This window comes from Chaetodon trifascialis, chromosome 13 (assembly GCF_039877785.1).
Source record: "Chaetodon trifascialis isolate fChaTrf1 chromosome 13, fChaTrf1.hap1, whole genome shotgun sequence".
Classification (NCBI taxonomy): domain Eukaryota; kingdom Metazoa; phylum Chordata; class Actinopteri; order Chaetodontiformes; family Chaetodontidae; genus Chaetodon; species Chaetodon trifascialis.
In genome coordinates this window covers 25,569,340-25,585,000 of record NC_092068.1, presented here as the reverse complement: position 1 = coordinate 25,585,000, position 15,661 = coordinate 25,569,340, and positions in this window count along the sequence as shown.

Sequence of the window (15,661 nt, the reverse complement as noted above, 5' to 3'; positions counted from 1 at the left end):
GACACAAGCTGCTAGAACCAAACATTTAGCAAAACACGACTCAGAGGTGGAAGAATTTCTCTGTTTTCATCAGAAAAACGTTCATTTTATCTGAGAAAACCTTTCAAAACGTCTCAGTTTGGGTTCTGTGGAGCTTCCCAGAGACAGAGCAGCTTCATGACCTGATCTGGAGTTACAAGGTTTCCCCGGCAGTGATGACATGTATAAACATATGTAAAACCGCTGGCCGTATAGATGGTGAGCAGCCTTTAATCTGCGCCGCAGCTCTGTCCTGTATTACAGCTGATTAGTTGCTGCTTTTGCTTCCTGCAGCACTTTGTAACCGGAGACGACGCTTCTGGAGACGCGGCTGTAATTACACCCAAGAAACGTTCGAGGCCGCAGACGCATTAGGTCGAATTCCACAGGACGCATCATAAACGCAGAGCTCGCGGTGCGTTGTTTGAAAATGTTTGAATATGTTTATTGAAAACAGCTTGTCGGATCCTGATCAGTAAACCACAGTAAATCCCTGCGGACAGATGGTGATATTAATGCTCTCTGCTGTCGGCCGCCTGCTGCAGCGCAGACTGACAGCAGACGGCGTCCGTGATCACAAACTGAATGCTCGACCATCTTAAAATAAACTCTGCCAGTCAGGTGTGAGGTGGGCTCAGACGTCAGACCCTGACCCGCTCAGCGTGTCCAGACCTCCAGACTGTCGGTGCTGATGTGTGAACAGCTGGAGTCGCTTTGACAGTCAGTAGATCCTGTGCAGGCGGGTGCTGCTGTCTGTCTCACCTTTGTGCTTTACCTGAAGAGCTCAGGTGAGTTTCGGTCAGCGCTGTCAGACCGGCAGCAGGACGCTCGCTGCGCCACAGCGGACAAGATCTGATCCAGGAAACAAATTTAAACAAATCAATAAATCATCACATCATCCATCCTTTTCTGCTGCTCTATCCAATTTAATTATTTAAATGATCAAGAATGTTTCTTACAAACTGGAAAACGTGAACGGGCTTACATATAGATGAGATGAGATGAGATGAGATGAGATGAGATGAGATGAGATGAGATGAGATGAGATAAGATAAGACTTTATTGACGTTGTATTGCACTTCGAGCAGGACGGGATTTGAACCCCCGGCCCACAGAGAACAGACTGGGCTGTAAGCTCATGCACTGGGTGGCCTGTCGGCGTGTGCAGAGCGAGCCGTGTGCACATGGCTGCAGGTGATGTTTTTATGCAGCCTGGGTCCAGATGTGCGTCTCTGTGGGAGGTCAGGTGACCCAAACAAGGTGCGCTTGAGAAACGTCGTATCTCCGGGAAGGCAGGGGAGCTTTTCAGCGATGACAGCTGGAGCACGTTTGGTTTTCTTAACTCCAAAAAAGTTTAAATCTACAAAAGATTTTGTCAAAATAATACTTAATAATGATAATAAACTGTATTTGTATGGCGCCTGAAACACAGGAAGTACACGAATCAAATGTTTCACATTAAAAAAGACATAAAACAGGTAGAAAATTCCTTAAAATAAGATGGAGAAGACACAAAGTGGTCATGGAGATTCCTGAAGCTGCAGAGGAAACCTGTAATCCTTTATTTCCATCGCTGGACTGACCTAAAGTTATATTTAAGAGGTTTCCTCAGACACAGGCGTAAGCTGCGGTGGATTACTGCGAAGTGAGACAGATCGTATGTCATGTGCAGATACGTGCAGTCCTGCAGGTCCACAGGGTTCACGGCTTAAAGCTCCTCTGATGTGTTTTCAATCACATGGAAACTAAAGAGGCAACAGAACAGCGGATAAAGCCGAGAACAGAGCGGACGAGCCGAGGACACAATGTTCTCTGCTGGTTTCAAAGACGAGACGAACCTGAGCGAAAGTGGGACGACGCAGCAGAAACTGAGACAGTTTCAGTGATCCTCCATCAGATTTAAGTCAGAGCGACAGGAAACAGGCGTGTGTCAGTTTTCACTTTTCAGTTTCATGACACGTTTTGTCTGATGGTGAAAATCACAGCGTGTTTTACCTTTAGCGTAGCAACAGTTTGTCCTCAGTGTGTGAACGAGCAGCCTCACGCCTGTTTTTCCTGCATCTCGTGGCATTTATCTGTGTGGAAAGTGGCAGAAAAGATGGACAAACATGAACACGCAGAAACTGACGACATTTTAACAGCAGAAAAAGACATTTTAATTTATTTTAAATGAGTGAAGCCTGTCAGTGTGAAAGTGAAGTGCGCCATGGTCGTTAGCATCGGCCTGTTCTTCGTGTTGACTCCGGCCTGTAGAGCCAATAGGATTCCTGCTAACCTGCCTCACTCTCATCACATTTCATTTTCCATTTCATGCATTACAAACGTACTTTCCATAAACCAATTTACAGCCTCAAACTCATCTGGATGGATGTCTGGGTGAGATTAGCGGCCGATGCGCAGAAGTTCCTCTCCGCTGCATCGCAGCCATTCTGACGAATAATCCACAGAGAATAAATGCATTACAGTATTATCCTGCAAAATTACTCAGCAGGCTTTCAATTTGGGCCACGCTGCTTTTAGTGCACAATAAATTAGTTAAAGCTGCAGCTCGAAATCATGAATGAAAAGAGAAACAATACCAGCAGGTCTTTACCAAACCTGCATGTGCGCAGACTGTGCTGTCGAAGTATTCACATACTTCAGCAGAAGTACTAATACCACACTGTAAAAATACTCTGGTACTGGTAAGTAAAAGTCCTTGATTGTTAAAGAAATGTGCAGCGTGTTTGGAAACATGTTTCCTCTCTTTGTTTCTGAGATGTTCAGATGGATTTTGATCTCATGTCAGGCTGTATTAGCCTAGCTTAGCATAAAGACTGGAAGCAGGGGGAAACCACTAGCCCGGCTCTGTAAAGATCACCGTCATTAACTGTGGTTTGGTGCCGTCCAGCCCAGTTTGTACCAGTTCAGGATCCGTTTCTCTAAAAAAAAAAATCAAATCAAAAATTTTCCATCTCAGTTTGGAAATAGGATGAATTTTTTTAGTCTTCTGCACATAAAATGACTTTTTAACTTGTTTCTGAAGCTGCATTTCTCCTCCAGGTTTCCAGAAACAACAAACATCCTTATTCTTTTTGTACAACACAGGAAGATTATTAATGATGTCATTAATCGAAGTGATGCTGCATTTGTTTGTTTGCTTCACAAGCCGAGCGACGAGCTGCAGGACGTCATTTCCAGCTAACAATTCTGTTTGGAAGAGGAAACGTCCACAACCAGGAAACGTTTAATCTTTATTATTATCTGCTGAAGGAAAGACAGGAAAGCGTGAGGGCACGCTGAAACCTGAGCGCGACACGGGTCAGGTCTGTGTGTAATGGTGATCTGTGGTGAGTGTGCACTGTAATCAGTGTACCATTGTAATTTTAATATTAAAAGTCATACTTCATGGTACATTTAATGGTACATCAGTGGCCTCAGGCCGTGCTGGGCTGCAGACCAGGGAGGAGAAATCTGAGCTCATGGAATATCTGCAGGCTTCCTGCTCCAGCTCGGTTTGTGTTTCCAAAACATTTCATACCATGAGACCGCCAGATATTACAGGCAGCATCTCACCAGTCAAATCTTTAGAAAATACCGTGAGTCTGAAGCCTGAATGACAAGCAAACGTCCGACACGTCGGCCCTTTAATGGTCTGGTTCCGTCCGGAAAGCGTCGGTCGTTCGTTTGCTTCCGGCAAGCAGAGCGTGTTGTCGGCCCGCGTTTGGAAACACTGCGGCAGAAACTCATCTCTTCCTAACAGACCATCAACACGCAGCCACAGGTGAAGTCACTTTTATGGAAATGAGGAAGACGAGCGGAGGCAGGACGGAGGCCAAACCGCCGACAGACCCTCTGACATCAGCCGAGACGGTGAGTCTGCATGTTCAGGCCGTCAGTTTACTGTAGACTGTGCGTCACAGGAAGTAATCCTCGCCATTATCAGAGGCCTGAACCTTGTGTTTTAACCATCAGAGTGAACGTCGCAGGCCACCGCGGCGCCACATGAGACGAAGGCTGAACTCCAGCTTCAAGACGTTTCTCATACTCATTCATGAAAAGTGATGCTTCCACTTAGTTTCCTCTTCAGGTCGATGCTCGCGATTCTCCTCAAGTTGTCTGATTATCTTAACAAAAACTGTTTCTGCCTGTCGGTGGCAGACTTGTAGCTCGTTCCTCGCACAGCAGTTTTATGCTGAAGTACTTCTATTAATTACTTCTGTGCAGTACAAGCTTCACAGTAAAAGTACCCTGACTTTCCCGGCTCAAACCAGAGAACAATGTCGGTTATTTCAGTGAAAGTAGGTTAAGTCGTTCTTCCGTCTCTGTAATCAGAAATCCGTGTTTGTGTTAGTTCGTCGTGTGTTTGCTGCACACGCAACGGTTAACGTCTCATTTCTGAGCGAATCTTAAATGTGTGTAATTCTGTGCCAGCAGCAGGCGAAACGGCTCAGTGGACCCACTGACAGAGCGGGAGGAAGGCCGCCATAGAGGGTCGGCCGGGCGTGACGGCCGCCCCGCTAAGGACGAGTCCACAACAAAGAGACGGTGATCACTGGAGGAGGACGATGAGCTCACAGCTCCGATTTACTCATGAAAGCTTTGAGCCGACAGGTCTGTCTGGAAAAATGAGCTGAACAGATTCCAGAGGGAAACGAAGCAAATACACATCGTTCATACAGAAATCCTCCTTTAACAGACCTTTAAAACTTTCTGTGGCTGGTTGCAGTTACATGGTCTCACCTGTGGATGTCTCCTCAGGTGTGACGTCGAGCTCTTTTCTGATTTCAGAAGGTAAACTCTGAGTTTCCAGCACTGAAAGACGATCTCGTCCAACGACACGGTCACCTGCCTTGACGCGGCTGGCTGGTCACGGCCGTGGCAGACTCAAGAGCACAACACATGATCTGACTGGCAGATGAGAGGTGATGCAAATTCAAAGAGAACCAATCAAAGTGAACGCTCATAGTTTGATTCCGAAGCGTCCGGAATACGCCAAACAAAGAAGCGTTCCAGCACGGTGACAAGACGCAAAGCAACAGGATGAACGTTGCGTTCAACATGTCAGCTGTTAACAAAAAGAATATTCAGATCCTCAGAAACTGTAATGGATTACAATTACATTTATTTTTTAACTTCATTACATAACGTCATCACGTCCCCAACAGTGACAACGAGTGTCCAAAGGTGAAAGGACAAACTATCACTGGATCTGCTCCTCAGGCTTTCATGTCCTCAGTGAACCACAGGGGTCCCTAATCCAGGAAGAGTTAACCTCCTCTGGCCGGGCAGCACACAGGCCAACAGACACCAATTAAGCAAAGGAAGGGAAGGGGAGATGGACGGAGAAAGGACGAGGAAAGAAAGCTGACGGAGGGGAGAAAGCAGGAGGCAAAGGTCAGACTGGATGCAAGAAGCAACACAAGAAAGGCAGCTAGAGAAAGTCAAAGTGAGGGAACGACGGACAAAGAGAGGAGTAAGAAAACAAGCAGAGGTCAAGCTTAACGCCTTGTAACGCAGGGTGACAAAAACCAAAAGAAACGTGGAAAAAGAGAGAAACGGCGGAGGAGGGAAAGCGTTGGCGAGAGGCCAGACGGACCATTAGCAAAGCTGGTCCGGTCAGCAGAGCGTGACGATGATACACCTTAAAAACTTTGCCTTCCATCTCACGTTTCACTCGCTTTACAGCCCAGCTTTGAAGAGATAAAGAAGAAGAAGAAGAAGAGGAGGAAGAAGAAGGTCTGCTGGGAGGAGAAGGAACCCATGTGGGTCGAACCCGGGCCGCCATGAAACGAATGAAAGATGAACCAAAGCGAAGGCGTGAAGTCTTCAACACATCAGCGCACTGATAAAACATCGTACTGCTGATTTGCAGATAAGGTGACTAACCGGGTGTTACAAACAATTAATCTTTCTTTTCCATTCAAACGTCTGCAGCTTCATTTAATTCACAAGCTTTTAATGTAACCAAAGCTCTTATCGCCGCGGAACGCCTTCAAAAGTCACACATGAACGTTGGTGATCCTGATCGAGCTTCTTCGTTTGGGCCATTGACCTCCATTAAAAACACATGAATGAGCCTCACTGTCACACACACACACACACACACACACACACACACACACACACACACACACACACACCGCCCTGCTGCCACAAACACTCACTGCAGAACCACATGTGGATTCATCCGCGGCTGAAAATAGTCCCAACAAATGCTGTTTCCTCCTGTGTGTTTGATAAAATCTACAGTGAGAAGCTGTTTCAGGAAATGAATGAAGCTTTTTTTAAATTGAAACTAGATGTTCGTGAAGTGTTTTAATAGATTTGTGTCTTCAGTAGGAACCACAGGGCTTGGATTTAGATTTCATAGGTTTGTTTGTTTGGCTCTCTGTAGGATTACAGAGGAAGAACCCATTAAAGTCCTTTTCACAGCCGACATGTCACTCTGCAATAAAAGCCACCAGAGGTATTAAAAGGAAAAGTTTGAACTTGGTCCCGTGAATGTTGACGTAACGTTTGCGCCTGCAGGTGTGCAGGTGTGCAGGTGGCAGCACAGGTGATGGTGGACGTCTGCGCTCTGGTCCTCCAGAGATAAACTCTCCACGATCTCGTCTCTGAGCAGATCTTTTTACATGACTGAACTGTGCAAGATGTCATCCATTAGAGGCTGACAGATATGGCTGACAGTGTCGATGTGATGGAGGGGGTGAGGGGGTGAGGGGGTGAGGGGCGCCCAGACTCCCTCCCAGCTTCCTTAGAACAACAGTGGTCTTTGATGAGAGCTGCTGAATAGCAGCCGGGCTGCATGCTGACACCCGGGACCGGCGAACCGCAGACCCGCCGGGATTATTGTCAAAGCCCGCGACCTGTTTGCTTAACCTCCTCACCCGACCCCTGAGGAGGGGTCAAGGTGGCCGGCCGGCCCTCCTCCTCCTCCTCGTCCTCTCCTTGTTCTTCTCCTTCGTCTCCTCTCCTGCTGCTTCCTCCCGCTCTCTTCCAGTCCCATGAAGCCCTCCTCCTCCTGCTTCCCACGCCGCGTCGTTACCTCGATTACATCACACGTCATCAAGCACGCCAGGGATTTGGGCTAGTCGGGTTTTCCCTCATGCCAGATGTATGGCCGACTATACGAGAGTCCGAGTGTGTGTGTGTGTGTGTGTGTGTGTGTGTGTGTGTGTGTGTGTGTGTGTGTGTGTGTAATCCTAATCTCCAGTTCAGTTTCTCTTCCATCAGGGAACTGATTTGTTGTTCAAAAGTATGACTGCAGATTAACGTGTATTTAATGTATTCTGGCAGTAAACTGGAGTTTACAGCAGTGTTTAAGTTACTGTGGTAAAAGTACACAGGGTACTATGTCATGTTGAAAAGGACTTAAAGGTTATTTTGTGTTAAAAGGTCATTTGCTAGCTCTTGATGTGCTCGTCAGGCATTTTTTTGGATTGTACTTTTTTATTTTTGTTGTTTTTTTACAGGTTTGATTGATAACATTTTTATGTAGAAGAGTCATTCTTTAAAAAATGATGCATCCACAGAGCTTTTAGAAAGGGCAGAATAAAAGTATGGGAAAAAAAAAAGAGCTGGAGTCACAGAGAGATGGACACTTTTCTTCTAGACCGGTAAGCTAAAGCTAATGTTTGCTAGCATTAGCTAACCGTCTCTTCAGATCACATGATCACTAATGGTCCAAAATGTGATCATTTTATCGCCTGTTTCAATCTGGATGTTTGGGAAAATAAATAAAGAACAATTTGTTCAGTCCAAACTCTGTTGGCCTAAAGCACACGCGTCTTTTTCAAGTCATGAGAACAACGTCAAAATGAGCCGATACCTGAAATCAGCGGTGAGAAGTTCAATGCTCAATGGCACCAAAGGTCTAAATATGAGTATTTTTGCCTCTTTTATGTGGAACAGCGAGCCTGGCTCTGTCCAAAGTGCAAACTCTTACCTATAAACATGTCTGAACAGTCCAGGTTTTGGTGTTTTGGTGGCACCGACTCTTCATCCTCACTGTGACGACCTGAGGACGCTGCACACAATCACTGCGCCGACTGATCAATAAGAAATATGTCGATCTACTCTGCTGCATTTGTGGGATAATTCTCAGGAGACAGAGAAACTGTGCTGTGATCACACACAGAAGATTCAGGTCGACCACGATGGACTAAAAGCTTCAAACGCTGGTTTAAACTGTCAGATTAATCCAGTTTTAACAAAGCATGATTCTGTTGTTTTTATTGTTGTTTTCCACAGTGTGTTCAGTCATTTATGTCCCTGAAAACATGTCAATCTCTGGCACACTTTGATGATTTAATTAATGTTTATTAATGTTTGTGTCCCTGAAGAGCTACAAATACGGCTCTTCACTGGCTCTGCATTAGCCGTGCTATGCTAGCGCAGCTGTTAGCCGTGGACTCTGTGGCCAAATGCAGCTCTTAATGTTGGTACACAGGATTAGGCTGATCAGCAAAGCCTGCTGTTATCTGGCAGCATTATCCCTCAGGAGTGCCTAACATTAGTGACCTGTAAGCCTGCGTGTTGGACCGCAGCCACTCTGCAGGTTAATGAGCGGTAAACAGACAATATGACGCTCTCTTAGCGCTATGCTAACGTAGCTATGACGTAATATGACATCTACACTGAATGCAAGTAATATCAGTTACTGTAGCTGCTGGTTTAGCTAATGGGCTTTTCCACAGTGGACATTTGGCTGCGTCTTCCAGACGTGTGTTGAACTGAGCAAAGAAAAAACATGAAGCCGTTCTGTAATTATTATGACCTCGTTTTTCATAATTATGACTTCATGTGCAACCCAGTAACACGCCAATAGACTCATCAGTCCTCCATGCTGGTGTAGTTTTGTCATCAATAAGTTAGCAATAATGAACATGCAATGACCAAATGGACTTTCAAAATAAAGCTTACTGAGGAACATTTCAGGTGACGGTCGCACGTTGGTTCCTTTTAGCCTTCAAACTGCTTGTTTAAGGAAAAGATCGTGGTTTGGGTTAAAATAAGTATGTTAGCTTCGTAGGTTCAGTTACGAACATATGTACATGCGTACGTACCTGATGAAGTTTAATTTTAAGTCAAGTATCTTATGTTATCCTGGTCTCCTGCACGTATGTTACGTACGCAACATAAAGTACGTAAGTTTGTTACGTGGATGAATTTACGTACCAAAGTTAAAGTTAATCAACATTTACACTCGTGGTTTTACGTGACGCCGGTCTCCTCCGTCAGAGTCCAGGTCTTGACCCGTCCACCCCGCCTCCCGCCCACATGGACTTTGTTGCTCTTTATGCTAAATTGATCCTTCGCTCTGACCATCAGCGCCCCCTGCTGGTTCTGGACCTTCATGCAGGCGTGCGGCCCTCTTTCACAGCCTGTCCCGTAGAGGGTCGATGGGTCTTTACATGCTGGACTTCTCATAATTACAGTTTCCTATAATATTGACAAATTGTGATTGTGATCTCACCCAACCGGTCGAGGCAGATGGCCGCCCACCCAGAGTCTGGTTCTGCTCGAGGTTTCTGCCTGTTAAAAGGAAGTTTTTCCTCGCCACTGTCGCCAAGTGCTTGCTCATGGGGGAATTGTTGGTTTCTTTGTAGATAAAAGAGCTTGGTCTGTACCAGCTCTATATGGAAAGTGTCCTGAGACAACTTCTGTTGTGATTTGGCGCTATACAAATAAAATTGAATTGAATTGAATTGAATTGATTATGAGGTTTTTAAGTCAAAATGTCTGCTGTGGGTCTACATGAATATTAAATTAAATTAAATAAATGATCATTTATTAGTTTTTCTTATTTCTTGAACTGAAGCTTGAAGCTGTACTTTGTTCCTGTTACGTCACATTTCTCTCTGTGGATTCGGAGGTTTACTCACGTTTCATTCATGCTGTATTTTCCTGTAAACTGTGGTCGTAGTTTGTCCTCCATGCTGTAAATTGTGGTCCTCCGTGCGGTCACTGGGCGTTCTGCTGTGGAGGTTATTACTGAGCATTTATCCCTCAGCAGCGTCTAACATTAGAGACCTGTAAGCCTGTGCGCTGGCAGCGAGCGCAGCTTCAGCTTCAGGCAGCAGGCGATGCTGCTGTTTCCATGACGACGGGCGGCCCAGGTGAGGCCAGGTGAAGCTCGCGTCCCTCACTGATTTTATATCAGTTCAATCATGATCGAGTTTAAAGGTTCTGAGTATTTAAATGAACAGCAGCAACAGATTTGTGGCAGGGGATGAAGGTCTCAGGACAGCCGGTGAGATGAAAGCCGTGTTTCTTGTGACAAAGAAGACATTTTTAAGGACACTTCGGGACATTTTCCAGCCGTGTTTGTGGTGACAAAGCGGGTTTTTAAAGACGAAACATGAGTGGATTTTCAGCCTACAATAACCAAACGGTCACCGCAGCGTTGTCACGACATACGACTGAAAACTGAAACGTAAAGTTTGAGTTTGAAGAAAGTTTCAGCAGATTTCTGATGAGCAGACACGCGTTTGTCTGTCTCTATAGGCTCTGTGTATGGTCTCTATAGGCTCCATCTGTCCTCACAGGACTGCTTGTGTCACTCCATATTAGGGCCACAGTTCCCATCAGCCCCGTTGTTTTCTGTCTGTTTCATTGGCTTTTCACTGCCTCTCAACGTTACGTCCCAGCTGTGAGCTCTGCGCTGACGCTGACTGTGTTGGGAACATTTAGTGGATTTAGTACAAACTTGAGGTAATATTTTACATTTAATTCACATTTTTCTGACCGCTTTAGTTATTAGTCACTTTCTGAACTCATTAGATTTTGCAAACAAAACATGAAAATGTACAAAAACAGCTGAAACGATTAGACTTCCGTCAGCGGCTTCAGTGATTTTTCCTGGAAATCGTTTGATGTTCGGTCTTCTCAGATGTTTGATTTGCTGCTTTTGCTCTCAATGATCTGAATGTGTTTGTGAAAATGTGGAGCTTTGGACCAAACAAACGCTCATCGTGACCACATTTCTCTCCATTTTCAGAAAGTTTCCAAACCAAACGATCGATCCAGTCGTTCATTTGTTGTTTCCATGTTTTCATTATTGAAAGTTCAGACTGTTACTGAGTGTGATTTAAGGTTTTGTTGAACTGATCGATGTCAGTTTGCTGTTAAGCTGTCAGTCTGATGTTTGTGGTAATGCTGCAGTATTGTGTGTATCGAGGTACTTCTTAAGGGCAGCTTCAGTGAACTCTTGGCCTTTCTGTGTCGGCCTCCTTCCTTCCAGTCGAGGGAGGTGTTGCAGTAAACTCTTCTTCCAGCTTTGCTTCATCAGTTTGTTTGTCTTCTCTCAGCTTGTTGGTGAAGGCTTTTCCCAGTTTGCTGTGGAGGAACCTGACTGGTCTGCGCAGAGCCTGGACCTCGGCTCCATCCACATGAACTGAACGCTGACGGCGAGCCGGCCACGGGCCGCTCGTGAGCTCCAGGCATTCACACCTGTGCCGCGATGTGATTGGCCAGCTGTGTGGAGGTGAGAAAGGAGCTGAGGTTTGAACTTCTGTGTTTTCATTCTTTACACGACGACTCGTGTCCTGTTTGGTGTTCGTGCAGCACCGTGAACGCCTTCGGGAAAGACGCTCCTAAAGTGTGTGTGCTTGAACTTTGTGTGTGGCGGCTGGCTTTTCCCCTCGCCCTCCAGCGCGGCCGGTCGGACGGAGCTTTAAAGCCATCGGACGTTGTCAAACAACAAATGTGCTCTCTGCAAGCGTGTGCTTGATTTCATCGGCCAGCGTCGGGCTGAAGGGGAGCAAATCCCTGCAGGCAGCTTCAACATCTGGTGAAAGGCGGAAACCAGAGGAGCGGAGGCCGCACAACGGCGCCCAGCGAGGGTACAATGTCCGAGTGTCCACATACTTTTGGCCATGGAGCGAATGTAAATTTACATGAGGGATAAAATACTTAAGCTTCAACAGAAGCAGCTCCTGTTTTTGTACTGTAAACTGTGGATTACTGCTCCGACACAGCAGCGATGATGGGATGGATGGCCGTATGTACTGCACCAGTCTTCAGGGCTGGACTGGGTAAATGCCAACCTGATGACATCACAGATTAGTGTCATGGCTGAAGGCAGAACCCGGCTTGTGTTTGCACATATTGATTCCAGCGAGGGCTGTTTGATAGCAGGACGTTTTATTTGGTTTCCTCCTCCTCAAACTCTCGTCCTCGTCTCAAACTGCAAAGTGCGGCTCGAGGCGTCTTCTCAGATTACACTGAGCCGAGGAGAAGAAATGGGATGTGAGTTAACGGCCGCTGGTCACTGCGTTTTCTGCCTAATTATCTGCTCATTTTCACCAACATTTCACAGTGTGGGCATGTAGCTGCTGCTGCTTTCATCCACACTGACTTACAGTGACACTAAAATAAGCCTCAGTGACATGATCAGCAACGTTAAGAGCAGCCAAGAGCCACGCAACAGCTCCTACAAAATAAGAGTCCCATGTGGAAACAAGAGCGTTGCTTTGAAAATATTCATTTCACATTTGAAAAATAAATTCACTTCATTGATTTATTGCAGTTTTAAGGATCTGAACATACAGTCTATTAGTGTGGAAAAGTATTATTTATTTTAAGTTTGAATGAGACCACCTGTGTTTGGATTTATATCACGTAAACTACATCGAATTGTGCCCAAATGTTTTTCATATTATATTTAGTTCAGTATTTCCATTTAAAGCAACTTTCTACTTAAAATATTACACATTTTAAATCACTGCATTATTTCAACAGCCATCCTTATTTAACAAATTAAGATTTCCCATATAAAACAGACAATGAGCCCATAAAATAAGATGTTTTATAGATTAAACAACCCAACAGGATTAAAAAAAAAAGTTAAATAATTAATAATAACCAAAAAAAAAACTGTAAAAAGGCAATTTTCACATTTATTTAAGTGTAAAATAATAATAATATAATATATTGATAGAATTGTTTCACACTCACAAGATGTATTTTCCTGCTGAGTATCTTTACTTTGAAGTATTTTCCATGTTGCTTGCAATATTTATGTACTTTTACTTTACTTTAAATTTTCAATCCAGGACTTTTATTTGTATTTTTTCAGAGTGGTTGTACAGATCTGAATCCCCTCTCCACTGCTGGCCAATGCAATTAAGAATTTATAAAAAATAATTTAGCACCTAATTTTTAAAAAAATCTATGAAAACATGAAAATTGCAGTACTTTCATGGACTGAACACTGAAATACACACAGTGTGTACATGGAACTCCCAGCAGCAGCTTTACTGTCCCTGATATCAATCACTGTTCAATAATAGTCAATTTAAAATCAGTTATCTTCTCCAGACTTTCAGTTCAAATAACTTAAAAATTCTTAACTTTTCATCTTGGTTCAGTTTGGAAAACACACCTCACATGAAAACCAGGAAAAATATCAAATCATCTTATTCATCCTGACTTTTTCTGCTCTGAGCTTTTTGCTGGAATTAATCTGCGCGCGCTGATCAGACGGAGAGGTGGAGGAATTCCCACGTGCTCTGTGCTTTTATTTTGGCGTGTGGATGATTGAAACGCAGCTTCAGCTTCAGGATCAATCAATAACTTGTGTTTGTTGGTCAGGTGGTTGTTTTCTTCACGTGTCCGCCCTCAGCTGCTCTTTTCTTCCGCTCTCTTCACTTTATTTCTGCTCTTCTCTCTTTCTGTTTTCACATTTTTAAAATTCACACACTTTGATCAGAGTTTACAAACCACATGAATTAGATTTTATTTCCACTGAAAAATGAGCCGCGACCGTTTGAACAATAAATCCTTTAATTTCAGGACTTTCTAAAGTTGAAATAACGCGACGGAAGTTACAGAAATAAATTAAAAAATGTAAAAAATCATAAACAAACTTTTTTTTTTGCGCTTCTGAGTTTCCCGACACTAAAGCTTCATACTTCGTACATACTTTTATATTATTTCACATATTTTTTATACATTTTATCTCTGAAATGGATTTAGTTCCGTCGGTAAAATGTGCGTAAAGCTGATTTCGGAGGACGCGTCGAGCCGCAGCTCACAGCGCGTTTCTGAAAATCAACGTTTTAGTTTGAGTGGACTTTCCTAAACTTCTGAATTAAAGACGGAACATCAGGCTTCATTTTCACTGCAGGAGACGGAAAACATGTCAGATACAAAGACAAATACAAAGCGAAGCTCCGCGTCAGTCTGCGCGAGGCGACGAGCTGAGAAATAAAGAACAAATGAAGAAAAATATTAATGAGCTGCAGAAAAACATATTACAACTTCTCCTGCAGCTCACAAAACATCCAAAAAACAAACAAAAACAAACAAACAAACAAAAAAAGGAAAACAAGAGAGAAAAACATCCTTCTGCTTTTCCGCGAATCTGAACATTTGTTAGATTTTTTTTAAATGATCAAATCTGATGTATATAAATTATATTGTATTAAATACGAAAAATATTTATTTTACAAAACAACATACTGCTCCGTCACTTTAAACTCACAGATTATTATTGACTGAAGCTGCAGAGAAAAATGTTCAAACGTTCATTGAAACAAAATGAAAAAGTAGAATGTAATGTAATGAAGAATGTACTGCATGTAAAGAGCATTATTATTATTATGATTACATATATTATTACATATATAACACATATTATTAATATTATTATTAGTTATATTTTATATGTGTCTGTTCTCACTGGACAAACATGAGAAGATAAAAAAAAATTTCTTTTTCTTTTTTTCTTTCAATGAAGGAAACTTTTACTTTGCTTTGATCCTTTAATGTTCAGGTTGTTGGAAGTTTTCCTCCCTAAAGTGCAATTTTTTGCAAATTCTACATTTCTATATATCTCCTTTTCAAATGAAGGCTGTGTCCTTTCAGATGTTAGTGTGTGTGTGTGTGTGTGTGTGTGTGTGTGTGTGTGTGTGTGTGTGTGTGTGTGTGTGTGTGTGTGTGTGTGTGTGTGTGGATCTGACAGTAATCACACGAACAAACTGAAACCATCAGATCTTCTGAAAACGAGCGCAGCTGCAGGTTGATTTTTGTTTGATTCAGAAATAAATGGAAACCAGCGGCGGGGCGGAGAAACGCAGCCTGGATTCCCACAGAAGCACTTTTCACTGACTGGAAACCAGTTAAAGTTGTGTTGAAGTCATTTGGAGTAAATTGTCCAAACTGTGCAAAACCACCAAACACCAACATTTAGACTTGAGATCAGGGACGAATCGAAGGGAAGAAATAAACGAGGAAAAGCTTTTGTTTTGAAAGAATATAAACATTTTATTTCCTCCATGAAACCAACAGGAAGTCGTCATTGTCAGGGTTTCCTGTCCGCTCTTCTTCTCTGGTACGCGCCACCATACCAACATTTACAGTAAAGTGAGCTGTGTCTACGTGGCTGTGACCTTTGACCTCTCAGGCCGCGGCTCCTGTCGAGGTAGAGAGATGTTCTTTTAGCTTGAAGCATCTCGCCGCCGCTGAGCGGATCAGCTGATCGCAGCCACGGGCTGCTCGACTCCTTCCTGCCTTCAGGTGATTAGTGGTCACGCAATGGGCCTCCACTAAAACACACGGGAGATGAAGAGGAGGAGGAGGAGGAGGAAGAGGAGCCCAGGGAAGCTTGAGCTGGAGGTTTCTGGCCTCTTCATTGGCTCGCCGGCTCGTTCCCAGTAGA